Raw genomic sequence first — 27,170 nt, 5'->3', positions numbered from 1 at the left:
CCCTCCCGACCTGTCCAAAGGGCCCCTGACCCTCCCGACGGCTGCCTGTTGGGTGAGCACCCCCAGCCACCCCCAGCGTGGGCCTCCAGCTGCTCCTCCTGCTTTGATTGGCTGCCAGGAAATAAACAACAAAACCCCAACTAGATTAGCGAGGCAGCATATGCAGCTCCTGGGAAGTGAAACAATTGCACTTCTAAATAACAGCTCAACACGGAATAGAGGAGGTGTCACAAGGCAGGGTATGATTAAATGCCAAATGAATTATTGAAATTGTAATTGCAGGGGAGTTCAGAGGAGCACGTGAGCGCCTTGGGCGTGCATGGTCAGGAGAGGCCAGGGAGGAGGGCATGGGGGCCGGTCCATGGCGAGGACAGTGCGGGGCTGGCCCAGCCCTGACACAGGGTACCCCTGAACAGGGCACAGAGTGGGGGATGGCTGGCCCAGGTGCCAGGAGCTCTCGGGAGCTGAGCTGCAAGGGGACCTCCCCTCTGTGGGCATTCTCCCCCTGATGTCCTCATTCTCCCTGGCCTTCCCATGCCCCCTGCCACTGCAGGGGGTAACTTCTAGTCTCCCATCCTTGCCCGGCCTGTGGGCTCCCGAGTCTGTGCCTCAACTGCCCAGTTTGCACAGTGGATTGAGAAGGCACGTCCTTCACACACCCTAAGAGAGAAAAAGCATGTCTCTGAGGCTTGCACGAAGTCCAAACACAGCAAGGCTCACTGCAACTTTATCATATTGAAGTTCATTTTAAAAAGGGCTCAACGGACTCTGTGCTGACAGCCCAGAGCCTGGAGCCTGCTTCAGATTCTGTGTCTCCCCCTCTCTCTCTGCCCCTCCCCCACTCGCACTCTGTCTCTCTCTCTGTCTCTTAAAAGTAAATAAACATTTAAAAAAAATTTTTTAAGGGCTCAAATATACAGTGAGCCAGGTTGCATTTTCTGAAAGGTAAGATAGTGGCATAGGCTTATACAGATCCAAGTCTCAGCCCTGCTCTCTTGTCATGGCTGCGTGATTTTGGATAACTTGCTGAACCTCTCTGAGCCTCACTTCTTTCATCTGTAACATGGAGCTTTGTATGGCTAGCTTGCGGGTTGCCTTGAGAATTGCCTGGAATAAGAGATGTCACATGCTCAGCCCAGGGCCATCCTATGGGAGCCCAGTCCATAAATGGTGGTGGTTATTGGCAAAGGGTGGTCTAACAGGTAACATGTAAAATAACTGTCCTTGCAGTCCCCCCTGTATGGTATCATGAGGTATGTGACATCCTATCACTGCCCCAAGGTACAGGGATGCAGTGTAGTTAAGAAGACTGCTGCTGTTGGAGGGTGTAATTTCTGCTTAAGATGTTCTCTTTCCCTCTCCCTTTGCCCTCTCCCCCACACACTCAATCTCTCTCTCAAAAAAAGCAAAAACTTTTTTAAAGAAATAAATTTTGAGCATTCAGAACATCTGACAGCTGAGCCTGTGAAGCAGTGAGCTCCCTGATATGGGAAGTATTCAAGCTGAGGCTGGATGACCAGTGGGCCGGGGGCTGGACTGGGGAGGGGCAGTCTGAACTGGTAGAAGGTGGGCCTGATCAGTTTCTCCCAAACCCACTGCTCATCAGAACCAGTTGGAGGTGCTTTTCCCAAACACAGTTCCTGGAGCTCCGCCCCAGACCCGCTGCGTGAGACTCTCCAGTATTTCCATCCGAATCTGCGCGCTTTGGAAAGCTCCTGGAGATGCTCAGGCAGGGAGCGGTGGCTGGCCATGGAAAACACAGGCTGACATTGCCCCTAGTGGCCTTGGAGACACTGTGCCAGAGCCATCCTGGGGGGAGGTGCAGCTTGGGGCAAGGGCTCATACCTGGTGCTGGCCCATGAGGCAGCCACCCCCCTCACCCCAGGCCAGGGATGGCTGCACGGATGACAAGGGCTAAGGCACACAGCGCCTCTCCCAGCCACCCCCCTGGGAGGGAGGAAAAAGCAGTTCTGCTTCCAGAGGGTCTCCCTCCAGGTCAGGCTGGGGCAAAGTGGAGTCAAAAGGAGTGTCCCTAGTGAATATGCATGGGGAGTTTGAATTTCAGAATATCATGGTTTTTTTCTTACATTGACTCTAATTCAAGTTCAGGTCGCCGTCTCCTCCAGCCTGAATCAATTTGCCCTCAGTCACTGGCACAGCCTCTCCTGTCACCCAGGGTCTCACAAGAGCTGAGGCTTCAGAGAAGACCTTCTGGGGGACGGCCCCTCAGCTTTCCCAAGGGGAGACAGGAGTGGCTGCCGCAAGGACGCAATGGACAAATAAGGCATGTAGGACAGAGCACTCAACTGACATTGCTGTTATTGTTGTTGATCTGCCAGTACTATTTACTACTGATACACCATTTCCCTGCTCTCATGATCCCTCCAGGCCCACGTCACTCTTAGGGCCCAGGAACCTTCAGGAAGAAGCCAGAGAGCCCCTCTAAGCACTGGCTATCACCCCAGGTTGCTTTCACCAGAGAGCTCCCAGCTCCCCACTCGGGCCCAGTCCACTCTGGGGCAACTCCTTCTTTCGGCACCTCAACGGCACAGGCTCATCACGTGTTTAATCACCCACCACAGCACGCAAAGCAGGTGCTTTGAGCAACTTCCGAGACCGCCAGGCTGCAATGGGAAATGGGAAAATCCAGGGAGAATAAGTACGATTTCAGTGAGTCAAGCTGGAGTCTACGTGCAGGAGCCCGAAGTCCCAGATTAGAATCTCCGACCCAGGGTCCCCGGGCCTCGCCTCACCACGGCCATCGAGGCTCGCGGGACCTGCCAGTGTGGCATGGCTGGTGGTGGCTTCGTGCAGGTGCAGACGGCCATTCTCCAGGGTCACTCCACTCTGAAGGCAGCTCCCGGGACAGAGAGTTCGGAGGACTGGTTCCCTGGTGGTGAAGTCCACAGCCCCCCAGGGAAACGTGAGCAGGAAATGCTGAGGATTGGAGCCAGGGCCCCTCTATTCACCCCCCACGGGCCTCAGGCCCTACGCAACCTTGGTCAGCTGGAGAGTCACCACGGTTTCTTCTGGTAGCTCTGGGCACTGGGGGACACGGTGAAGGGTCCTGGCCGAGGCCAGAGCCCAAGAAGCAGCACTTAAGAGACTCTGGGGTGGGCTTGAGGTTATTTCCTGGCTCCTATCTGCTCCTCAACTTGGGCCAACTACAGACGACTAGGTCAGAGGGCAATGCCCCGAGCAAACCTTGCCAGGAGTGTGGCTTTTGCAGTGTAAATATCTCTCAAATATTGCATGGGATGTGTGTATATGTGTGCATATACATACATCCACGTATGTACTAAAAAATTAGTTGCCATTTATTTGAGACTAAAATTTAGCTGAATGCTGAGTGCCCTTTATTTTTATTTGCTACCTCTGGCAACCATACCTTCCATGGGCACCCGTTTCTAATCCACAGCGCCCAGGAAGCCACCAGCCTGCATTTCCCCAGTCCCGTAGAGAAGCGCTTGTGGCTCAGGAAGAACCGCAAAGGTACTAGAAGCACGATCACAGCCAGCACTTGGTGCTTCCTAGGGCTTTCTATGGGCTGGCCACCATTCTAGGCTGACCTGTATCCCCCATGTGAGTTCACTTAACGTTCAGCACAGCCGCATGGGCAGTAGTCTGACCTGAGCACAGAGAAGTGAGAGCACCCAGAAGGAGCAGCAAAGCCAGGCAGATCTGGGGCAGGACAGCAGCTCCCAGCCTGCCTGGGACGCGGCCTTTACTTTTCATAGAAATGGGTCCTGGACCGACCCCGAAGGGAAGACGCACAGGTGAATCTGTCGGTGCCCGAGCAGCAGATGGGCTGTGCCAGTGGGCCGTCCCCACTCCCGTGTCCCATAGAACCGTCAAGGGGTGTATTTATTCACACACACACAGATACATTTACGTTCGAAGTGCCGACAGAGCATCAAGCAGCTGCCAGTGCCGTGTGGCCCAGGGAAGGTCTGGTGCCCTGCCACCCCCGGGCAGCTTCGCCTGGGAACGGGCGCATCGCTCCCGGAACAAGTCCAGCTCGTGTGCTGGGGTTCCTGCTCTGCGCCCCGCAGGCGCCTGTGGAAGATGGACCACTTCTGACACTAAGCGTTATATTTGTAGCGGTGCGTTTACAGCTCGTCTCTTCCAATGTAAGGCAAGCTCCTAAAGCTGACAGCCTGACTCCCATCAATTCATTTAACAAACATTTGTGGAGTGCCGACTGTGGGCCAGGAACGAAGCGAGAGACTAGGGTACGCGTCCCCATCATGGAACTGACCAGCCAGTGGCGGCCGAGACCACGCAAGCATCCTACACTACGATGCACTCTGGTAAGAGTACTGGATACGAGTGGGGGCATCTGAGCCGTGGTCAGAGGGAACATGCCAGAAGGTGAGAGGATGAGAAGGCGAGCCTTCGAGGCACCTGTCAGATGCAGCCATGCTGTCCATTCCTTGCCTCCTGGCCTGGAGGGCACCGGAAGGGAGGGGAGAACAGAGATCCGGGGGTTGGGCGACATTTTCTTTTGATCTATTTATTTATTATTATTTTTAATGTTTATTTATTTTTGAGAGGGAGAGAGATAGAGCATGAGTGGGGGAAAAACAGAAAGAGAGGGAGACACAGAATCTGAAGCAGGCTCCAGGCTCTGAGTTGTCAGCACAGAGCCTGACGTAGGGGCTCAAACTCATGGATCATGACCTTGGCCAAAGTCAGGGGCTTAACCAACTGAGCCACCCAGGCGCCCCTAGGCGATATTTTTAAGAAGTGTGGCCATAAGGGGAAGGGAAATAGAGCAGAGGCAAAAATGAAGTGATTTGGCCATGGTTTTTGCTTTTCTGGGTGTGGGACATTTGAGGACAATTAGATACAGAGGGAAGGACCCTGTACAGAGGGAGGGGCTGAGGATGCGTGAGGGAGAGGGGAGGGTGATCACGGTCCAGAGCCTGTCCCTGAAGGGACACTGTCTCCTGGAAGCTCTGGAGGAGAAGTGCTCATCTATCAGCCTCCGGTCTCTGTCTCAGCCCCCCGGGGCTTATTCCTGCCTCTGGGCCTTGGCACTTGCCATTTGCTGGGCCTGGAAAGTTCCTCCCCTAATTTTCCCAAGGTCACTTCCTGTTCTCTTCAAGGTCTTGGTTCTTCAGGGGACACCCCTTCGGAAAGCCACCCCCTCCCCCACTATTTTAAGTAGTTTGAGCCCCCCCAGCCCTATCTACCTATCACCTTGTTATCCCCCTATAGCATTGATTAATGAGGGTCTTGGCATCTGTTCCCTCATTACATTTCCTCTTGTGGGAATGTGAGCTCTGTGAGGGCCAGTGCCAGTCTGCCTTGTCCCCTGGCTGGCACCTGGTACACTGATGATGATGGCATGAATGCGCGACCCGGACACCGTTGACCTCAGGGGGCCAGGCCCCCTTCACTCCCAGTTGTCACAGAAGGACCCCCTTTGGCCCTCCTCCTGTCTATTATTTTCCTCCTAAATGGTCTTCGGGAAATTTTGACAAGTTGGATTAGATAGCGTAATCAAGATAGATCGGTGAGTTAAACAAGGCCCCACGGACCACCTTATGGCTTTTCTAAAATGCTTTTTTACACAGCATTTTCCCTTCTGGGGATTAGGGCTTGCGTAGTAAGCCTTCAAAATGTGGCTGTTTTGTTTCTGAAAAGAGATTTCCTACCTCTGGCCTGTCAGATGCTCGGCCCACTCGGCTCCCGTTGAACTTCCTTCCCTGCAGGCCTGCGGGGCTGCAGCAAGGAGAGCGTCCCTCCCTCGTCTCTGGAGAAGCTCGCTGGGGAGGTGAAGCCCCGACCGCAGGGAAGCGTGGGGGGTCAAGTCTGCGGTCCGTCCATCGAGTCCTAGCTCGCCCCGACAGAGGCTTACCGTGTGCCCGGCGCTGCCCTCCGTGCCCTTCCGTGTCGTGTTCCTCAAGAGTGCCACAAGATACGCATGCCCCCCCCCCCCCCGTTCGACAGGCGAGAACCGATAAGTTAAGGAACTTGCCCTAAGTCACACCGTAACTGCCAGCGCCGCACTGCCTCCGTCACTTTTCTCGACCGTCCTCCAGAGAGCGGTGGATAGGACAAGTGTCTACAGGCACCACAGGCCAACAGACCAGGAAGTGCCCGGGAGGCCAGAGAGGAGTCGGAGACCTCGAGGTCTCAAATCCCAGCTCTGCCTTCTCCAAACATGCCCAGTGGCCAGCACGAACACCTTGTGCTTCTCCAAGATGCATTCCTCACGTGACTTCAGAGTTTCTTGGAGAAGCTGGCAAGACAAAAGAGGTCAGGTGAGGAGGGCCCCCCCCCCCCATGAGATAAATGCAGGCACTGGAAACCCGGAGAGGGCCCTTCGGTGGGAGCCAGCCTGATGCCTGGTTTTAAGGGAAAGGAAACAGAAGCCCACAGTGTGGAAGAGCAGAGTCCCCTTCTTCCTCTCCTCTCGTCGCTCCTGTCCTTCCTCCCACATCCTCAGTGGAGGCGAACCCTGCCTGTCCCGTCTCCTACCGCTACAGAGCGAACTCTGGCTCTGCCGTGTGGCCCAGTCATCCCCCTGCCTGCCGGGAACTGGGGGCACACAGAGCGGACCTATGGGGACAGGGATGAGAGCCACACTTAGGGGTGAATGTAGGCTCTCCCTCCCCACCGACTCCAAGAGATCTGAGCATGAGAAAATGAACCCCAGGGTGCGAAGTAAGTCAGTATAAGAGGAAGAGAAGATTTTTAAGAATTTTCGCTCTGGTCTACATACCTCCTTTCAACAACGTCAAGAAGAGGAAGTGAGTGATACAGTGGTTGTTGAACAGGGCACCGCTCAGAAACTGAACCATAAGCGTCCTAGTGTCGTTGCAGAGCAGTACATCTTTGGGCACCAGCTGTGTCCCAGGCACCCAGCATACCAGGCTGGTCTGGAAACTATGTCTGAAGGTAGGGATCTGAGTCACTCAGGACTCTGTCCTTTAGCCAACAGATCTAGACCCAAAAGCTACTGTGGGACTGGCAATTCGGGGTTCCTGTTGGCAAGCATGGCTATGGGAGTAGCTGTTCTCCTGTGTACCAGGTGTCTGTGTATATTCATCAGTAACACTTCAGTTGAAAATAATGGCAACCACATGATGGAGGTTTAAATAGGCATTTATTTTTCTCAGTATGTCTAGAGGCAGTTGCTGCTGGTGTTGATTCAGAAGCATCATGCGGTCAGGGCTGTAAAAGTCAAGGCTAAAGTCTCTGAGGTTCGCTTGATCACTCCCTCATAACCACAAAATGGCTGCTGAAGTACCAGCCATCAAATTCTCATTCACAGCAAGAAGAATGGAGAAAGGATCAAGAATCTCAGAGCAGAGTTCCTTCTATGTCTCATTAGTTTAGAACTGTGTTGCATGGTTCCCCCACCCCAATGGGAAAGGTAACTAGTTGGAGATGGAGTTTGGGTTAGATTGGCTGTCTTGTGCCCACTGCTATTTCTTCCAACCCCAGCTGGGGTGACTGTACCTAAAGTGTAAGTTAATAAAAGCTTAAGGTACTGCCTCCTTGGGAGGAGACCGGAATGGTTCAAAAGCCTTCAAGACTCAAAAAATATGAAGCCACAAAAAGTAGGAAAACAGGTGGGTGGATAAAGATGTTGAATCTGGTCCTGCTTCAAACTGAACCGTGGCAGCGTTCGATGGTGAGCCCAGCCACGTCATGCCTGGATAGGAGATGCCCAGGCGACATGCCAGCGAGCGGTGAGTTAAAGACAGGAGCCCATCTACAGCTCCCCACTTCCTCGTGTTCCCTCAGCACCTCCAGAGATGAGAAAAAAATTGACTTCTGATGGGAAGGGGGTTTCTCAGCCCAAGTCCCCTCCAACATCAACTCCAACCACTCAGGAACAAGCAGTTCAACTCTATTTCCCCAAAGAGGTAAGGAGCACGAACGTGCCAGGCCCCAGGTAAGGTGAACTGCTACGATTCACAGGACCTTGCAAACCACCCCCCCAACACCCCCCCCCCACCCCAGTCTTGCCCTCAGGAAACCCTGTCTAATCAGCACCGGATTACTGAGGAAAAGCGTGCATCTAGCAAAGCCACAGCTCCCATGCAAGAACCTATTTGATTTGTAGCAGAGAATTACATTTTGTTATTTGTTATTTTACGGCATCGCAATTTGATTTATATATGGTGGGGAGGGGGGAGACGCCTCCCACCAAACTTCACACTTTCAGTAGAGCAGCCCCCCCACCCCCCCCAGGGCAGGCACTGTCTTTTTCTCTTTTTATCACCAGCACCTAGTGTTTGAGTATGCAGACTCAGAGGCGTGAACGGGGCCCCTGCTGTATCTTGTCTGTCCTTGGGGCACAGAAATCCTCTCCAGCGTCTTAATCAACCTAAGGGTGAGGCTTCAGCTTTGTGAGCTGTGTCTCGAATGAGCAGCTACTAAAACCAGTTTAAGAACCCAAGGTAGCACTGACGTTTTTAAAATTATGAAATATTTCAGACATGCACCCATTTTCTTTGAAAGAAGTTGGAGCCCACTGAGGCTGGTCTGTGCAATGAGGTCACTGTCGACCCCTCCGGTGCCTTTGCTCAGTGGGCGAGAGAGGGAGGCCGCTCCAGGGGGTGCAGGGAACAGTGTGTGGCTCGCCTCATCCAGGAAGAAGGCCACGTGGAGTGAGGGTGGGGATCACCCAGGAACTGCTGGGCTGCTAAGGCAGAGCTCCAAGTGGCCCCTCATGAGCCCACCCGGGGCTCTGGTGAGAGGGCAGGGCAAGGCAGCCATGGGGGCCTCCTGAGTCCCTCCCGAGAAGGGTAGTGCTCCTGGCTGGGCTTCTGTGCTCCTGGGCAGACTCAGACAGCGCTGCAGGTTCCCTAAAGCAGCCGTGCGCTCCTGGATGTAATGGCCCTGATGATGGGTTTGAATCCAATGCTCGTAACTGTGCTGCTCGGGGACCCCTGGGAGTTGCAAATGGAGACAGACCTAAATGAATATTAATCATCGGAGCCAGGTGTTCTTTGTGTCCTGTTGTACTTTGAGATGGCTCTTTCTCTGTTTTGAAGTCCGGAAAAAAGGCCGTACCCTGGGAGATTGTGGACAAGTGCTCAGAATCCCTGCTCCTTAAATCTAGGAGAAAGGGGAGGGAGGAGGGGGCTGGGGGTGGAAGGGGGTGGGAAGCCCAGCACCCGGAGGGACGGGCACATCTGAGCTTGAACTCTCCAGACTCTGCCCTTGCCCCCCACCCCCCACCCCACAGGTGACTCAACCAGGCTGGGCAGTTGGCCCAAGGGTAACCAAATCACAGCTCGGTGGGTGGTCCCGAAGGGAGGACGGAGGAAGTGATCCCCTCGGCGCTCCCCTCAGTGAGTGCCCCGACCAGGGGAGCCCTGCCTCACACCTCTCCTTCCACGAAACCTTGAGGGGCCAATGAGGGGGTCTCCGCGTGTGGGGGAAGGAGCCTTCCTGCCAGGCACGTTTTCTTCTTGTTCCTCCTCCGCCCCTGCCGGGGCAAGCGCATGTTAACCGGCCGGGGTTTCATCTGTAAAGTGGACTAGCTGATCTGGAAGATCGTGTTTGCTAATTTCAGTTGACCGAAGGCGCTCTGAAAGAAACACGAGGAGTTGTGTGCGTGCTCTGGTCCCTCGCGGGCTGTGGTGGAATCAGAACCTGACCCCCACCATTCTCTCGAGCGGGGACAGGCTAACACTCAGCAGTAGCTCGTAGGTGCCTGTGAGAACATGACTCGTGGAGCTTCCGATAGGAAAAACCTACCTTGGAAGCGACTACTTAACGCATCTTCTGGAACTCCTACTGTAGACTTGGTCCCGTTCTGGATGCTGAGGATATAGTCATGAGCAAAAGACACGCAGTCTCCCCCTCGGGAAGCTTACATTCCAGTGTTGGGAGACAGACAACACACTGACAAGAAAAAATGTGTGTGTGTGTGTGTGTGTGTGTGTGTGTGTGTGTAGGTACACTCATGCATGCACATGTCCCGGACAGGACATTAACTATGAAAGAAGATGAAGCAAGATAAAGGAGAGAGAGTGTGTGAGGGGTTCTTACATAGGATTGGCCGGGGAAGGCCTTTCTGAGAAGGTAGAGTTTGAACAGAGGCCTGAAGGGGGCACGGATTCAGGCATGTGATGGAAAAGTTTCCAGGCAGAAGAGCAGCCAGTGCAAAGGCCCTGTGGCAGGAGCAGCCAATCCACCAAGGTGGATTAAATACCTCTGTGTTCTCCCTGCTCCCTCATTTTACACAACAGACAACTTCCTTTATAGGTTGTCATGCACACCGAATGATTGTTAAAAAACAATCTTTCCCCACTGAGCTGCACTGAAATTTCAGAGATGCTCTGCCTTCTTTTTGTTCAGTTTTCAGTGACTCCTAGGTACAGGTCAAGGTCAACTGCTCTCACCTCACCTCCTCAGCAGCTCTGATAGGTAGCTAGTTATGTGTGAAATTTCAAGGTATTCCTAGGAAAGCTTACGGTTTCAAGAAGCCAAAGGAATTCATTCATGTACTACCGAATCATCCCATTATATCCTTTGGTTTTTGACGCATACAACCCTGGAGGGTTATTAGCCAATGGTACAGGTGCAGAAATTAAAGCTCAGCTCAGTGAGGTTAAGGTAGTCTTAACTCAAGCAGAGGCACCAGGACATGGTGAAGGCAGGACTCAAAGCCAGATTCTTCCTGAGCCCAGTGTAGCCTCCCAGCAGGGAGCCCAGGACCACCTGTAGCCCACAGTCTATCCTCTTGACATGGATTGAAGCGGAACGTCCGGAGACGGGCCAGTCTCCAGTGGGAACTCTGACTACTGTCGATCACACGACATCGGATCCACTTCATCCCTATTCGCGACCTACCGGCCCCCATAGGGTACATTTTGGCTGCCTTCTCACCGTGAACATCAACATTTGCTCTGGGAGCATCGTCAAGGTTAAGCAACTGCCAGGGTGGCTTGTCAGATCTCTCTCTACACAAGCTGCACATCATCGGCCCTGGTGCCTCCGTCAGCCTGGACACTTGCCGGCGGCCCTCACCCACCCCGGGTAGGGGGGGGTGGTGGCTGGAGGGTCTCTGTGGCTTGGAGGCATTGGCTGGGTAGCGGTCTGCTGGGAAGTCGGGCTCGAGAGCCCACCAGCCCACCCCCGTGAAGTTTAAGGTCCCCCCCCTACAATGAATATGCCTGAGAATACCAAGCCAGTTGAGTACCCTGCATGGAAAGAAAAACCCAGCCCCAGAAAGACAAACGGTAGCTAACGCTCGAGTAGTTCTTGACGACCCACGTCGGTCGTAATGGGCACTTGATTGTCGGCTAGAGTTCTGGCAGCACCGATGCCTGGATCCACGTGGCCGGCAGGAGGGATGTCAGCACCCCCTAAGTCATCCCTCCGCTTAACTCGTCCAGTTGAATGAGCTCCAGCCTGTGGGATCTGGCCGGGGTCCTGCCCACCCGAGTAACTAACAAGAGGACAGAGATCTTTTTTTTTTTTTCTTTAACTTTAGCATTTATTTTTGTTTTTGTTTTGTTTTGTTTTGTTTCTTTTCAATATATGAAGTTTATTGTCAAGTTGGTTTCCATACAACACCCAGTGCTCAACCCAACAGGTGCCCTCCTCAATGCCCATCTCCCACCCCCCATCAACCCTCAGTTTGTTCTCAGTTTTTAAGAGTCTCTTATGCTTTGGCTCTCTCCCACTCTAACCTCTTTTTTTTTTTTTTTTTTTCCTTCCGCTCCCCCATGGGTTTCTGTTAAGTTTCTCCGGATCCGCATAAGAGTGAAAACATATGGTATCTGTCTTTCTCTGTATGGCTTATTTCACTTAGCATCACACTCTCCAGTTCTGTCCACGTTGCTACAAAGGGCCATATTTCATTCTTTCGAGGACAGAGATCTTTAACACAGTAGGACCCTCCTGGTTCTAGTCCCAAGAGCCCGTATTCAAAAACTCCCAGCGCCCTCGAGGGATGGACCAGGGATTATGAGTCACTTTTGTGAATAGATCCTTTTTTTTTTTTTTTAATCAAAGAAATTAGGTGTTAAGAATTTGGACTCCGGGATTAAATTTACTTGGTTTCTTAAAAATAGAGATCCCGGCATGTACTTTACGGGGCTTAATAAACTGTAGTGTAACACACATACAGACAGGTGCACACGACCCAGCCTCACACTGTGCAACCCCTCACACATGGAACGCACCCACTTTATCTGTGTTCTTTTTTTTCTTTTCCTTTTGAGAGTTAAATAATGTATGTAAACTACTCAACACAATGCTTGGCATGTTGGGAAGCTCTAGAAACATTAATTACTATGCAGAGGCAAGGCCTTGTTATGTGTGCGAAGCACGGGGTCTGGGGCCCGTCTGTCGGTTCCTGTCCATTTGCTGCCCAACCCTCAGGGCTCCAGAAGGCCTGAAGAGGAGGACAAGAAGGGGCTCGGGAACCCTGACTTGCCTGAATCAGACTAAATGTTTCCTGAGCGGCTCCGCAAAGCAGGAGTCTGTTCTATAAGCTGCAAAGCCCTGCCTCTGATGAGGAGCTGGAGGGCAGAACGGTCCATTCTCCTGGGCGGAGTGGATTAAAATGTGGTCATGGCTAGGACTTGGTGATTGGCTGGGTGAGGCACCCCACACCCTGCCTTGGCCCCCAGGTGAGCTTCGGGCTCTGGAGGCACCTGGCAGCCTCACCAGCGTCCTGGGGGACCCAAGACTCGGGGCCCCCGGTGGTCAGCACTGCAGGTGGGGGCTTGTCGAGGGCCTCCTGGGGGCCCTCAGGAGGCTGAAGGTGGGAGGGCTACCTTGGTGGCCTCACCCCGAATAACTCAAGCAAAGGGCTTGAAGCACGACTGTCACGCTCCTCTGGTCCATAAGTAACCCAGCCTGTAAATATTTATGTGCCTCGGTGCCGTGACACCGTCACAGTCTTTCGTCCCCCCCTTTCATCCCGCCCCCCCACCAAGGGCAGCTCCTGAACAGGCTGCCGCAGGACCAGAGACGAGGGTGTGTGGAAGGAGACTGTGAGGGCTGGGAGGGCCTGGGCTCCCTCCGTATGTTCCTCTCTCTTGCCGAAAGGGAAGGATACAGCACTTTGATTCAAACATTTACCTAGCACCTGCCAGGCGCAGGCACACAGAAGATTTAAAGATGAATCGGCCGCAGACGGAGCCCTCGTGTGGCTCCCGGTGGGGAGAGGACCCGCGTGCATCACCATCTAGGCAGACCGGCTGTGGCTTTTTGCAGGCACGCGTCTTGGGGTGCTGTGGAGGCATGTGGTGGAGGTGGCTGGGCGGGGGGGGACAGGGAGCGCACGGTGTGAAACCATGGCGTGTTTCCACCATGAAAGGGCATTCCCACACAGGGCTTCGCAATGGGAGGCTCAAGGAGGTTCTAGGGTGCTCGATGCGGAGGCCGGGACCTGTGTGTTTATCCAACAAATATCTGGGTGCCTGTTATGGGCCAGGGTGGGGTGCTAGAAGCTCAGATGTCAGAGCGAGGGCAGTGGTAGAATCAGACAAAAAGGCAGGGTTTGCCCATTTTATGAGAACTTTGAAAATCAAACTGAGAAAGCAAGTATCTTTTTTTTTTATTAATTTTTTAAATTCCTTTATAGGGGCACCTGGGTAGCTCAGTCGGTTAAGCATCGGACTTCGGCTCAGGTCATGATCTCACGGTTCATGAGTTCGAGCTCTGTATCGAGCTCTGTGCTGACAGCTCAGAGCCTGGAGCCTGCTTTGGATTCTGTCTCCCTCTCTCTCTGCCCCTCCCATGCTCATGCTCTGTCTCTCAATAATAAATACATGTTAAAACAATATTTTAAAAAAATCCCATTATAGTTAACATAGCGTTATGCTAGTTTCAGGTGTACAAGATAGTGATTCCAATTCCAAAAATTACTCAGGGCCCATCAGGTAAGTGTGCTCTTCATCTCCATCAGCTGTTTCACCCATCCCCCACCCACCTCCCCTCTGGTGACCATCAGTTTGTTCTCTAGAGTTGAGTGTTTCTTGGTTTCTCTCTTTTCTTTGCTCATTTGTTTCTTAAATTCCACATGATTGAAATCATACAGTATTTGTCTTTCTCTGACTTTTTTTCACTTGGCATTATACTCTCTAGATTGATCCACGTTGTTGCAAATGGCAAGATTTCATTCTTATTTATGGCTGAATAATAGTCCATTCTATATATGCACCACCTTTTCTTTATTGTTCTGTTGATGAACACCTGGGCAGCATCCATAACTTGGCTTTTGTAAATACTGCTGTGATAACCATAGGGGTGCATGTATCCCTTTGAATTAGTGTTTTTGTACTTTGGGGGTAAAAACTCAGTAGTGTGATTGCTGGATCATAGGGTAGTTCAATTTTTAACTTTTTGAGGAACTTTTTTCCACAGTGGCTGCACCAGCTCACGTTCCCACCAATAGCGCACGGGGGGCTCCTTTTCCTCCACATCCTCACCAACACTTGTTTCTTATGTTCTTGATTTTAGCCGCTCTGACAGGTGCGAGGCAGTATCTCATTGTGGTTTTGATGTGTGTTTTCCTGATGATGAGTGATGTTGAGCATCTTTTCATGTGTCTGTTGGCCATCTGGATGTCTTCTTTGGAGAAATGTTTGTTTGTGTCTTCTGCCCATTTTTAAATTGGATTATTTGGTTTTTGGGTGTTGAGTTGTATCAGTTCTTTTTTTTTAAATTTTTTTTAACGTTTTTTTTTTGAGACAGAGACAGAGCATGAACGGGGAAGGGGCAGAGAGAGAGGGAGACACAGAATCGGAAGCAGGATCCAGGCTCTGAGCCATCAGCCCAGAGCCTGACGAGGGTCTCGAACTCACAGACTGCGAGATCGTGACCTGAGCTGAAGTCGGACACTTAACCGACTGACCCACCCAGGCGCCCCTGTATCAGTTCTTAATATATGTTGGAAACTAACCTGTTGTTGTCTGTGGAAACCAAATATATTTGGACAAACTAGGAGAGATGGGACAAAGATGCACAAGGGAGGAGATGACTAAAAGGCCATGTCCCTTTCCTTCAAAGTATGTAGCTCGACTCTTTGAAGAAAAGTCTCTAAATGAGGGAAGGAAGGAGGGGCGCCTGGGTGGCTCAGTAGGTTGAGCATCCAACTTCGGCTCAGGTTATGATCTCATGGTTCATGAGTCTGAGCCCCGCGTCGGGCTCTGGGCTGACAGCTCAGAGCCTGGAGCCTGCTTCAGATTCTGTGTCTCCCTCTCTCTCTGTCCCTCCCCCCTTGTGCTCTCTCTCTCTCTCTTTCTCTCTCTCTCTCAAAAATAAATAAACATTTAAAACAATGAGGGAAGGAAGGGGACACACACATGCACATACATACATACATACATAGACTTTAATTTCAGGAGGAGCTGTTATAGTTCACCAGAAACCCAACTTGGTGAAAGGCCAAGGAAATTGGGGCTGCTGTAGCTCCCAGAGGAAGCCTAGGAAGACTGCCATCAATCAAGCCTTTGGACTCCAGGATCTTTGGGGAACCTGCCCCTGGAAAGATAATATGCTTCATGCCTAAGGTTGGCAGAATGAGCTGGACAAGGCTGTTGTGGTGAATCCTAACAGAATCTGAATACACGAAAAGAGAGATAAGACAACACCAAGCCAGCTCCCTTGTTGAAGCTGGATAAAGACCATGCTTTAAAGTCATCTGATGGCTGGGGGCTGCTGAGAGTGGGGGCCATGAGGGCATAGCACCTGGAGCAGTCACCTTTGGCCACACCACCACAGGGCTGCTGTTTGGAGTGGCAATCACACCTTTTCCACGAGAATATGTAAGACTATCTGACAGCACAGGAGCCATATTTGCTGATGCTTTGGAGAGTGTCGGGGGATTATAATTCTAATTAACATTAAAAATGTAGTATAATTAAAAGTAAGATCTCCCAAGCCAAAAATCCTCTTCACAAAGGTAGTAGAGAAAGAGAACACTTTTATTATTGAATAAGCATTAAGCCAGAATGTGATGTGCATTACAGGCAGTCTGCTAAGGGATTGCAAAGAGGAATCTCCCCCTTATCTAGCCAAGCAGACACAGCCCATTAAATCCGTGTTCCCGAGATAATCAATCACTGATCCTCTAGTGAGAGGACCGACACCTGTGTCACACATACTTCATCCTAACTTTATATTAGTAACTGGGGAGACCACTTGTGCTGGCTTTATCTGGAAGAGAAACGAACCTCTCATTCTTTGGGATGGAAGGTGGTTTTGCAAACTGGAGGAAGGCACCCACAGAAGTTGCCCTCCCACAGGAAGTGGGAGGGTGGAAGGCGCTGGCTCCCTGGATGTTTGCATTTCAAAGAAAAAATGGCTCCCAGGTCCTGGAGGAGACATTCTTGAGTTGAGAGATGAGAGAGAGAGAGAGAGAGAGAGAGAGAGAGAGACGTAAGTAGCCATTATAAAAATGTATATATATCTGTAAAGGACTGAAAAAGAAATTTTGAGTCAAAAGGAAGGTTTCTTTTCCCTTATTTTCAACAAAGAGAGTTAAGCTGCTTATTTTTTAATTTGCCTTTGTCCGTAATTACGATCTCCTCTCTGTGTTACCACAAAATAATAACATTCCAACCTTCTCCCTGGGCCACTTGCAGTTGTCTAAGTGTCCAGCAAGCCCACAGTAAAATGCAAACAAAGCAATTACTAGGATTACAAATTAATGTAAGGATGAATTTTAAAATTCAATATAGTGTTTGCCTTGAGGATATAACTTTTTTTATTTCCTTAAGTAATCTCTGCATCCAATGGGCTCAAACTCACAACCCCAAGATCAACAGACTGAGCCAGCCAGGGGCCCTGGGGAAATCACCTTTAAACAGAGAATGATTCACCTGCATTTATTCATCCATAGTGGGACTAGAGAGAGTGTAGATCCCAGTGTTAGCCAGGTGACATTAGACATTCTTTTGCAGTTTCTAATGGTTTGTCTATTAATTACATGGGTTTTTTTTTTTTTCTTTTCTACATCATACTTGCAATCAAACCAGTCTGTGTGTGTGGGTGTGTGTGTGGGGGGGGGGGGTGTGGGTCTGTGGTGTATGTAGAGTTTGGGCACCTGGTTGCATATTGAGTACCTTTGATGTGGGAAACAAAAGCAAAAGAAAGATATTATATTTCCTTATAAGCTACAGCTCATTGACAAGTCATTGAGACAGGCAGAGTGACCTTCCTCTAGGAGCTCAGCTGCCTCAATGATGACACTTTGCTAAGGGCAAAAGGTAATCTTGGCCCAACCCTTCAGGATCCCGTAAGGCTACTTTAACATACAAAAATTCCTTTGGAAACTTCCTTTATCTCCATCCAAGCCAAGATATAGGTTGGCAATCATCCTCTAAGCACTCGGCCCACTGATACACATCCGAAGGGTGTCGTGACTGAGCTTTTACTAAACAGTCATAAATGACCTTTTCCTAACGATAGCTGGTCCCTCAGGATCCTCGAAACCTTGTTTCCAAAATACCTTGGAGGCCTGTGCTGTCCCGAACCCACTCCCAACCTGAAGGAATATAGTCAGTCACCCGTGGCAACCCCAGTGCAGCTTTCTACCCAGAGGTCCTGTCCCCAGGCTTTAATAAACTGCCTTTTTGCCCCTAAGACCCCTCAACAATTTTTTCCTGGCCGTCGGCTCCGAACCCCCACAAGTTTTCCACATCACATTTCCTTTGTTATTATAAAACTCGCCAGCGAGAACGTGTCCCGCTTGCACCCTGCTAATAGTCGGACTGCTGGGCTCGAGGGCACTTGAGTGCAGACCGTGCCCACGCTGAGGGCAGTTTCCAGTTCCGCTGGCCAGAAATGTGTGGTTGTGGAGCCACTGAGGCAAGTGCAGACACAAGGCTGGACACACAACATTCTTTCCCAGTAAATGTGATTTTCTTTTTTTTTTTAAACGTTATTTATTTTTGAGAGACAGAGAGAGACAGAGAATGAGCAGAGAGGGAGAGGGAGACACAGAATCTGAAGCAGGCTCCAGGCTCTGAGCTGTCAGCACAGAGCCCGACGTGGGGCTCGAACTCTCGAACTGCAAGATCATGACCTGACCTGAAGTTGAACACTTAACCGACAGAGCCACCCAGGTCCCCCGTAAATGTGACTTTCAAAGTAACTAGCCTAACCACAGCTGCCAGTAGCCAGGCAGCCTGTGAGAATATTTCTTTTCCGTTGAGGTCCATAGCAATCAGCTGCCCAGGCAAAGATAAGTGTTAGGTCCTTTGAGGGACCCATGGTCATGTCCTGTGGTGCTGGCTTAACATGGGAGCCAGAATCCAGCTGAACTGCCTTTCTCTGTGGTAGCTAGTGGGTGGCCCCTAGTGGTCCCTAGTGGGTGAGCTGCAGCACTTTGAAAGGGTCCCACCAACGTGGTGACAGACTCTCTCCTCTGGAACTACCTTCCTGGAGACCAAGTCCCCCAGCTGAGAGGGGTGGCAGACTTCCCCTGCAAGTCCTTTTCAGATCTTTAGAACTAGGCCTCAGGGTTTCTGAGGACGGGAGAAGTCCCTTTCAGTATTGAACATGATTATGAGTGCATTCTGTTAGGTCAAACACAGGACATGGCCTCAGACCCAAATTCAGAGGCCTGACAAACTTAAGAAGGAGACAATCCAGGGGCACTTGGGTGACTCAGTCGGTTAGGTGTCCCATTTCGTCCCAGGTCATGATCTTATGGCTCGTGAGTTCGAGCCCCGTCTCGGGCTCTGTGTTGATAGCTCAGAGCCTGGAATCTGCTTCAGATTCTGTCTCTCCCTCTATCTCTGCCCCTCCCCGACTCGTGCTCTGTCTCTCTCTGTGTCTCAATAATAAATAAACATCAAAAAAATTTTAAGGAAATAAATAAGACTCCAAAATTCCTTGAGAAATCACTAAAGCATAGGAAGACTTAAGCTGGCCATTCTTATTCTGCATACATGACCCATCAGCAAACGTTATCAGGTCTGCATTTTGAATCAGGGTATTGGGAGATCAGGCTGAGGCCTTGCATCTTCTGTTACTATGATGCAATCACGATCATCTCCTTGATCAGAATCTTGCAGAGAGTAGCTGGGTTTAGGAGACTGTACCTCCCAATCACTATATCAGGACTGGCTAATAACACTTGCCTGTGGTTTGTTGGCACACCTGGGGACAGACGTACCTGTAGAATCCCTGTCATAGCCTATGGGACATGCAAGAGAGTGACCCACCCAGGCGAGCTTGGGCCTTTCCATAGCACAGGGCCTGCCATGGTCACCATCACTCAGAGGCACCCAGGCACTCCCAGGACCACAGCATCCGGAAGAATGGAGAAATACGCTATTGGCCTACGGTCTAGACCAATTTTCGAGTTGACGCTCCATTAGCAACACGTTTATCTTCCTGACCAAACAAATGGAAAGGTTTCTCAAGATCTGGAATCCCCAAAGCTGGGGAGAGGCTATAGCTAACTTCAGTTGTTCAAAAGCCTCTCCAGACTCTCAGGACCAGGGTGTGCAGAGTTACCACACAATTGCTCTGAGATCGTGCACGCTTGACAAAAGCTGGGCTCCGCTGTCCACAGTGCCCTATTAGTCCCCTAAATTGCCTAAGTTGTTTTTCTGTAGTAGGTGGTTTTATATGCAAATGTTGCTGACTTCCAGAATGTAATATTTAATGGCCTTCAGCGGACAACAGACGCCCTAAATATTTACTTCAGCTTGGGGATGTTGTAGTTTGTCGAAGGAGGCATTACGACCCTGTGAAAAAGGAAACGTAACAAAGCCCAAGGATCAGCCCTGCATTGCCCTTTCGTTTCTGAGGCTGGCAGCAGGTCTATATACTGTGTGACCACAGATCCCTCTGGTAAGAAAACGTTTTCCAGGTTTTCCTGTAAAGGACTAGAGAAGATGGTAAAGGGAGCCTTGAAATCTTTGGGGGATTCTTTGCCATAAATATTGGGCTCCTTCACAAGTAAAAGCAAACAAAACTTTAGACTTGTCCACTAGAGGGACAGAAAAAACAGGACACAGCTGGATCAGAGAGAGATACTTTGCAGACGATGGTACCAAAGTCAGGATAGTTGCAGAGTTGGAGACCCCAGGGATTAACGGGACAAATACAATATGCACTTATTTCTAACGCCTTTTACAAATCTATATAGTGGTTGACCGTCTTTACCAAATTTACTTTCCTTCTTTCCTGGAAGTAGAAGAATATTACAGGGTGAATGTTCCTTTTTAATTTCCCCCCATTTTCTACTCCTTTTATAACTGACTTTTTACTTCTAACTGAGCTCTTGGCAAAGGATATTGTGTACATATGATCATACTTAACTTTCTTGTAAATTATTTTTATTGGCTCTAGATCTTGAATTAATCCAATCCCACTAATCCCTAGGGTGCAAAGCAATACATCTATTTGTTTCAGTTTGGGTGCTTTTCCGGCATGGTATTCGTCTGCCACTGGCCGTCGTCCCCCTTTTCTTCCAGAAGGCACATAGTCATCAATTCAAAGCCTTTTTTTTTTTTTTTTCAGGGAGCTCCACAAACACTCCAACTGGAGTACAGAATATAGTAACCTTTACTTGGCACTGCAGATCTCTCCCCTGTTGGGAGAATTAGGAGAGAAAGGAAGCCCTCCTTTCTTTAAAAAAAAAAAAAAAAAAAAAAAAGGCACCTGGCTCAGTTGGTAGAGCATGTGACCCTTGAGCTCAGGGTTGTGAGTTAAAGCCCCACATTGAGCACAGAGCTTACAAGAAAGACACACAGGAAGGAAGGAAGGAAGGAAGGAAGGAAGGAAGGAAGGAAGGAAGGAAAGAAAGAGAGAGAGAAAAAGAGAGAAAGAGAAAGAAAGAAAGAAAGAAAGAGAAAGAAAGAAAGAAAGAAAGAAAGAGGGAGAGAGAGAGAGAGAGAAAGAAAGAAAGAAAGAAAGAAAGAAGAAAGAGAGAAAGAAGAAAGAAAGAGAAAGAAAGAAAAGAAAGAGAGAGAGAGAGAAAGAAAGAAAGAAAGAAAGAAAGAAAGAAAGAAAGAAAAGAAAGAGAGAGAAAGAAAGAAAGAAAGAAAGAAAAGAAAGAGAGAGGAAGAAAGAAAGAAAGAAAGAAAGAGGGAGAGAGAGAAAGAAAGAAAGAAAGAGAGAGAAAGAAAGAAGAGAGAAAGAAAGAGAAAGAAAGAAAGAAAGAAAGAAAAGAGAGAGAGAGAAAGAGAAGGAAAGAAAGAAAGAAAGAGAAAAGAAAGAAGAGAGAAAGAAAGAAAGAAAGAAAGAAAGAAAGAAAGAAAGAAAGAAAGAAAAAGAAAAAGAAAAAGAGAAAGTAAGCAAACCCTCCTGTTTCCCAGTAACAGCACCTATCTGTGTGGCCATCACAGAGGAGAAAGAACAAGAGGGCGAACCAAAAATGCCAGTAACTTCTACCTGTTGTCAGCTGGAAAGGGGGACATTTCCAAGGAAGCCGAGGAACAGGTAGCACTAATATCTACCAGAAAGGGCAAGGATAGATTAGCCTGAATAAAAGTTATTGACATAGGGTTCACCAGCCCCCCCTTCCAAGATTCCCTCAATCTGTCCATTTGAGTCGAGTGTCTCCTAGCTAGGAGTTTTGTCCTGTCAGGCTCTCCTGATTAACCTGTCTCTGTAATCTCCACACGCCCCAGAGTCCCTTCTCCAGTCCTTCCGGTGCCCTGACACTTTGCAGTCATGACCTGTAGTTTTCTCCTCTTCCTTTGATACCTTCATAGTTTGGCCAGGGGAGGGACTGTTGGCTTTAGTAAAGGGTTCTACCTAGGGGCGCCTGGGTGGCTCAGTCGGTTGAGCATCTACCCTTGATTTTGGCTCAGGTCACGATCCCAGGGTCACGGAATCGAGCCCCGTGCCGGGCTCTGTGCTGAGCGTGGAGCCTGCTTAGTATTCGCTCTTCTCTCTCTGTCTGCCCCTCCCCCTGCTCACACTCACTCTCTCTCAAATAAAAAAAAAAAATTTAAAGTTCTAACTAAACAGCCAACACAGCTCTTCAGTCTCTTCTTTCCTTCTTTGTCTTTCTCTAGATTATCTCCAAACTAAGTAGCTGCTGCTAGCGGGTGAGCAACAGTCTGTCCTTGCCATCCTACCACTCTTCCCAGCCTTCCCTTCATTTGGGGTTGGAGAGCGGGCAAGACGGCCGAGACAAAGGTTGTTAGGAGTGAGCTCCATCTAGATCTGCCCCAGGTCCACGCCAGTAAAATTTGAGTAAGCTTCAGCAATCCGCTGATGGAAATTAACGGAGGACTCACCCAGGTTCTGCATTTGCCACGGCAACTTCCCTAGCTCACTTTTATTGGAAAGAGAGAGAGTCCTGCCACTCGCAACCCCTCTTGAGGGGTCTCTAACACGCTTAGCTCTGCCATGGTTGTAGGGAGTAGCGGACAGTCGACTCCTCTCCTCAACCGTCTCTCAGGCCACGACGGGCTGGTTCCACCAAAGTGAAATGTGCTGGTTGTGGAACTTCCCGCAGCAGCCCAGGTATGGGGATGTAAACTGAAAACAAGCTGCAAAGGATTTCTGCAGGCTTTGGTGGATCTTCCCAGGGTTCCCTTGGGGGGGGGGGTGGAGAAAAACCCTTTAGATGAATGGTATCAGCAGGGGAGAAGGGCACAGCACTCTGAATATTCCCTCTGTGCCCGAGGGACCTGGGTAGCCCCTCAGCGTCATCAGCTCTGCTAGAGAGCCGGATAGGAAGGGCTGGTTTTCCTCACGTTAGGATGGGAACAAGAGAGGATGACGTAGCACCTTGGTTTCTTTTCCCATGTTTGTACTTATCAGCCTAAGTCCCCTGTTGTTTGCCTGTTTCCCAGTAACTAATGCAGCTACTGTCCACCCTGCTGCCTGCCTATGGGCTCTCCCTCCCATGGTCTCCATCATTGACCTTTATTGTCTCTGCCTTTCCAGCTGTGTGGCCTGTGCATGAAAAGGGACCCTTGGAGGTGGGATGTGGTCCAGGACATGAGGTGGACTCAGGGCTAGGCCAGCAGTCACAGAATTGTGCATCCTCAGACAGGGCAGGTAACGCATTATCAGCCAGAAAATTGTGCTCCTCTCGGGGAAACGCACCGAGGAAGAGAACCACCGTCTACAAGATCACATCCAGCTCTTCTCAGGAGTCAGTTTGACACGGGAGGGATAAACTGAGGCTGGAGGAGCACAGAGAAGGGGACAGCAGAGAAAAGGAGGTTTCTGTGAAAGAGCAAATAACTTTAGTTCTCGAATTCCTGAGTTTTGAGATTGGCAAGAGGCCTGTTTAGCTCTTATGAAGACTTAGATGTATCTGCAAAGGACAGAGAAAGAAATTCTGAAAGAAAAAGAAGAAACCTTTCCTCTTGCTTCCGACAGGAAGAATTGGGCCTGTTAGTTTTAATTGGTATTGGCTCTAACAGTGCAAAGATCCCACCTGTTTTCCTCTCCCTCTAAATCAGTGAGTTAGGATCCGATTCTCAAATCCGAGAGGAGTGATTCCATCCAGACCCCTGCCTTCTGGCAGCTGAGTGTCCAAACCACTCAGGACCAGTGACCGCCTCCGATGATCTCCCAGGATGGAGATGTCACACATCTCTGTTGGTGGCGCCTTTCAGTGTTTTAGCAACCTGATAGGTTCAGAGTTCTTCCATTTGCTTATTTGAAGTTCTTCCTCCTATAAATTAATTATCAGATAAAGAATATAATTAATTCACCATCAGATCTAACTGTCTTAACGGGGTCAAGATGTGCACACATGGTCTTCCTTGAAGATCAGTCTCAGCTGTGTCATTGACCATCTTTTTGGTCAGTGCAACTAAACTACAATATGATTCAATATCTCTAGAATGCCACTTAAATCCCACATCCTCCACACAACCCATTTAACACTCCAATCTGCCCTTTAATAATGTTTTCATTATAACATCTGCAGCCATTAATTTAACCTTTCTTTTCTTTTAAAGATTTTATTTTATTCACTTTTTTTTAAAGTAGGCTTCATGCCCCATGTGGGGATCAAACTCCCAACCCCGAGATCAAGAGTCACACACTCTGCCAAAGGAGCCAGCCAGCTCCCCCAACCCCCAAATTAACCTCTCTGAATCTGTCTTCATCGTCTGTTTTAAAAATAATGTTTACTGCACAGGATTAGGATATTATATAAAAACTATTTCCACATGTGCACATCTTACCCCTAACACTCCACGAAGGGATCATGCTCTGTACTGTTTGATGGCTTGCATGATGCCAAGTAGTAAGAACTCGACCTGCTGGGGGTGAGGAAGGAGGATTCCACTGAGATTTTGGCTCCATCTAGGAAACAAGCTTCCTAACAATTGGAACCAGCCAGTCAAGAATGTCCCGGGACCCAGTGAGCTCTCTCAAAACGTGGAAGTATTTAAGCAGAGACTACCAGAGAGCCTCGTGGTGCTGCTGTATGAGGCTAAGTCCTACACTGAGTAGGGCATTTCATTCACTGCTTGCTTTGCAGAGAGCTGGGGATTAGTCTTTTGACTCTGAGAAGAAGGAAGAAGTAATATACTGAGATTGAGGTCATGAGGCCCGGATTTCTTTCCTTTTTTTTTTTTTTTTTTTTTTTTTTCCTTTTTTAAGATTTATTTATTTATTTTGAGGGGAAGCGGGGCAGAGGGTGAAAGCAAGAGAATCCCAAGCATTCTCCATGCTGTCAGCACAGAGCTTGACACGGGGCTTGAACTCCCAACCATGAGATCGTGACCTGAGCCCAAATCAAAAGTCAGATGCTGAACAGACTGAATCACCCAGGTGCCCGAGGCCCAGGTTTCTGTCCAAATTCCTGGCCCTCCTTCTTCACCCCTGAGGAGAGGTGAAACTAATGTCAAAGTTGCCTGGAGAGTCCCAGATAATGGAGAAGCAAGAATGCACAGTTACATAAACAGCTGGTTTCACCAGACTGCTTATCCGCATACACCCAGGAGAAGCCGGGAAAGGGAAAAAGACACATTCCTCCTCTGTGCTGAAGATTTGTTAGAATGCACTTAGACCACCAGAGGGTGGGCAGATGCTGGAAAATGAGAACACTTCCTGGGGGACCGAAACTGGAAAACTGTTTTGGCCTCTGCTTGTGGCTCTATGGATGTGACTGTTTTCCCTGATCACCATTCCCTTCTCTTACCTGCGGTCCCCATTCCTGGTCCACTCTGGCTGCCTGTGCAGGGCAAGAAGACTGGAAAGGCCCCAATAGAGGTGATTCTGGTCTTCAGACTGTACTCTAATCTTCTCTAGGGACAACGTGGTGGGCAAAGAGACATTTCATAAATTCCACGTTGGCTATCTTCCTAAGCTAGCTTTTCGTGGTAGCTGTGACGGTGGCCTTTGGCAGGTCAGCTCTCGGGCAGATGCTGTGTTCAGAGAGCACGAGGGGATAATGCCATTTTATGGACCCACTGAGCGTCCAAAACATCACGTCTAACCTTTCAACCTTTCATTCTTTGGTTGCTTGCAATTTTTAGATTTTTAGACTTCATTATTCTTCATAATGGAAAAATAATGAAGAGGAGCAACTAAAATTTTAATATGCATATGCTAATGCTACCCTGTATTCATGGATCCGCTTTTCAATCTCCAAGAGTGCCAAAGTCCTTTCCAGAAAAGATAGATCACTGAAACTGTACCGCAAAGCTTTGCAATTCAATAGCACGGGAACACCATACCCCAGTTCTATGAATAGCACGTTGCCTTTCCCGAGGGAACCACAGGGCCCGTGAGAAGTCTCTCCTGGGATTGGCTGAACAGAATATGGGAAGTGGGAGTGAGGACTGACCAGAGTTTGGCCTTTAAATGTGAAAAATATTGAAAAAAATATAAAGTGCTTACTTACTGGGTTGGCTTTTAACAGTGGTTAACAGTGGAAAAAAACAATTTTCCATCTTTCCAAATTTAACCCCTCCAAATTAGCCAGAGTTCAGGCACTGGCCATAAAATATGTATGAATATTTAAAGAGACTCAGTCATACCAAAAAAAAAAAAAAAAAAAAATCAGCTGGGTTCCAAGTCTTCATGTAAGCGCTCTGAACTTGAGAAGCCTTCTTTTATATTCAGAAAAGAAATTTCAATAGCTCAGGATGAAAGAACCAGAAAGGAAAGAAAGAGGAAGAAAAGCCAGCCTTGCAAAATAGCCTGTGCTTTCCCACACTCACTTAGCAGGCTATCATAAGCACAAACCTTTCAAGAGTATTTAGTGAAGGCCATCTCAACCCCAAACCTCTCCCATCTCTGTGTTCAAGTGGTGTAGCATAGTAGAGATCTTCCTACTCCACTCAAATAATAAAAGGTCTAAAACGTCTCACCGTTTACTGGGCTTTAGCAGAAAAGAGAGTCCTCTGGTTCTCTGAAAACGCACATACACTTCAACACTGCTTGTGTGCACGCCTGTGGAAATTGCCACACAACTCCACACAAAATAGCTTTTGGTCATGGGTGTGCCCTCCAAAATGGCTTTCCACGTTCCTGTGCTAGAGACACAGCATTGTGGAAAGAGAACATCATTGCTGCAGAAGGACCTTTATCCACTAGACGGCAAGCTCAGGAGACATTGCATTTTTCATGCTTCTTCTTTCCTGCCCCTGCTGTATGGTGAACACCCAGAATGGAGGTCAACAAACTACAGCCTGTAAGCCAAATCCAGCACGTGGGCTTTTCTGCATGGCTCATATGCAATGAATAGTTTTCACATTTGCAAATGCCTGAAAAATAATGTTTTAAAAATACTGGGACACATGACAATGAAGTGAAATCCAAATTTCAGTGTCCATTCACAAGTGTCATTGGAACCCAGGCACACTCATTTGTTCCCATTTTGTGAACATGTCTAGGGCAGCCTTTATATGCTACAGTGGCAGGGTTCAGTAGTTGTGACAGTAGTTGTGACTATATGGCTCAAAAAGCCTAGAATACTCACTATCTGGCCATTCACAGAAAGAGTCTGCTGCCCCTTAGCCTAGAAAATACTTCAAAATAGGCACTCAAGTTTTTGTTGAAAGAATAGAGCCACCATATACAAGTGGCTATATATATGATCTCCTCTTCTGAGCAACAGTCACGCCCATTGGAGTGAATAGAGTTATTAGGCTGCTATCCCACTGAAGCTCATGCAGAAAAGTTTCTAAGATAAAACGGTCCTTCGGGTCTCGAAAACTAAAGGTGAATCTTTAGGGTATTACTTGTATTTGCCTTGGTTCTTTCTCTTGAAGTTGCTGAAGACTCTTTTTTTATGCGGTTCT

At 49.1% G+C, this 27,170-nt stretch overlaps 1 long non-coding RNA gene across 1 annotated transcript in view; it reads left to right on the top strand.

Moving 5' to 3' along the window:
• Positions 1-7,661: 7,661 nt before the first annotated feature.
• Positions 7,662-27,170, top strand: part of LOC123585036 — a 29,292-nt gene continuing 9,783 nt past the window's right edge. Inside the window, exon 1 of the long non-coding RNA XR_006705862.1 lies at positions 7,662-7,880. This is a non-coding gene — a long non-coding RNA (uncharacterized LOC123585036). The remainder of the gene's footprint in view (positions 7,881-27,170) is intronic.

Source organism: Leopardus geoffroyi, chromosome C3 (assembly GCF_018350155.1).
Source record: "Leopardus geoffroyi isolate Oge1 chromosome C3, O.geoffroyi_Oge1_pat1.0, whole genome shotgun sequence".
Lineage (NCBI taxonomy): Eukaryota > Metazoa > Chordata > Mammalia > Carnivora > Felidae > Leopardus > Leopardus geoffroyi.
The sequence above is the reverse complement of the archived record's forward strand: the minus strand, read 5'-3'. Positions and strand labels throughout refer to the sequence as shown.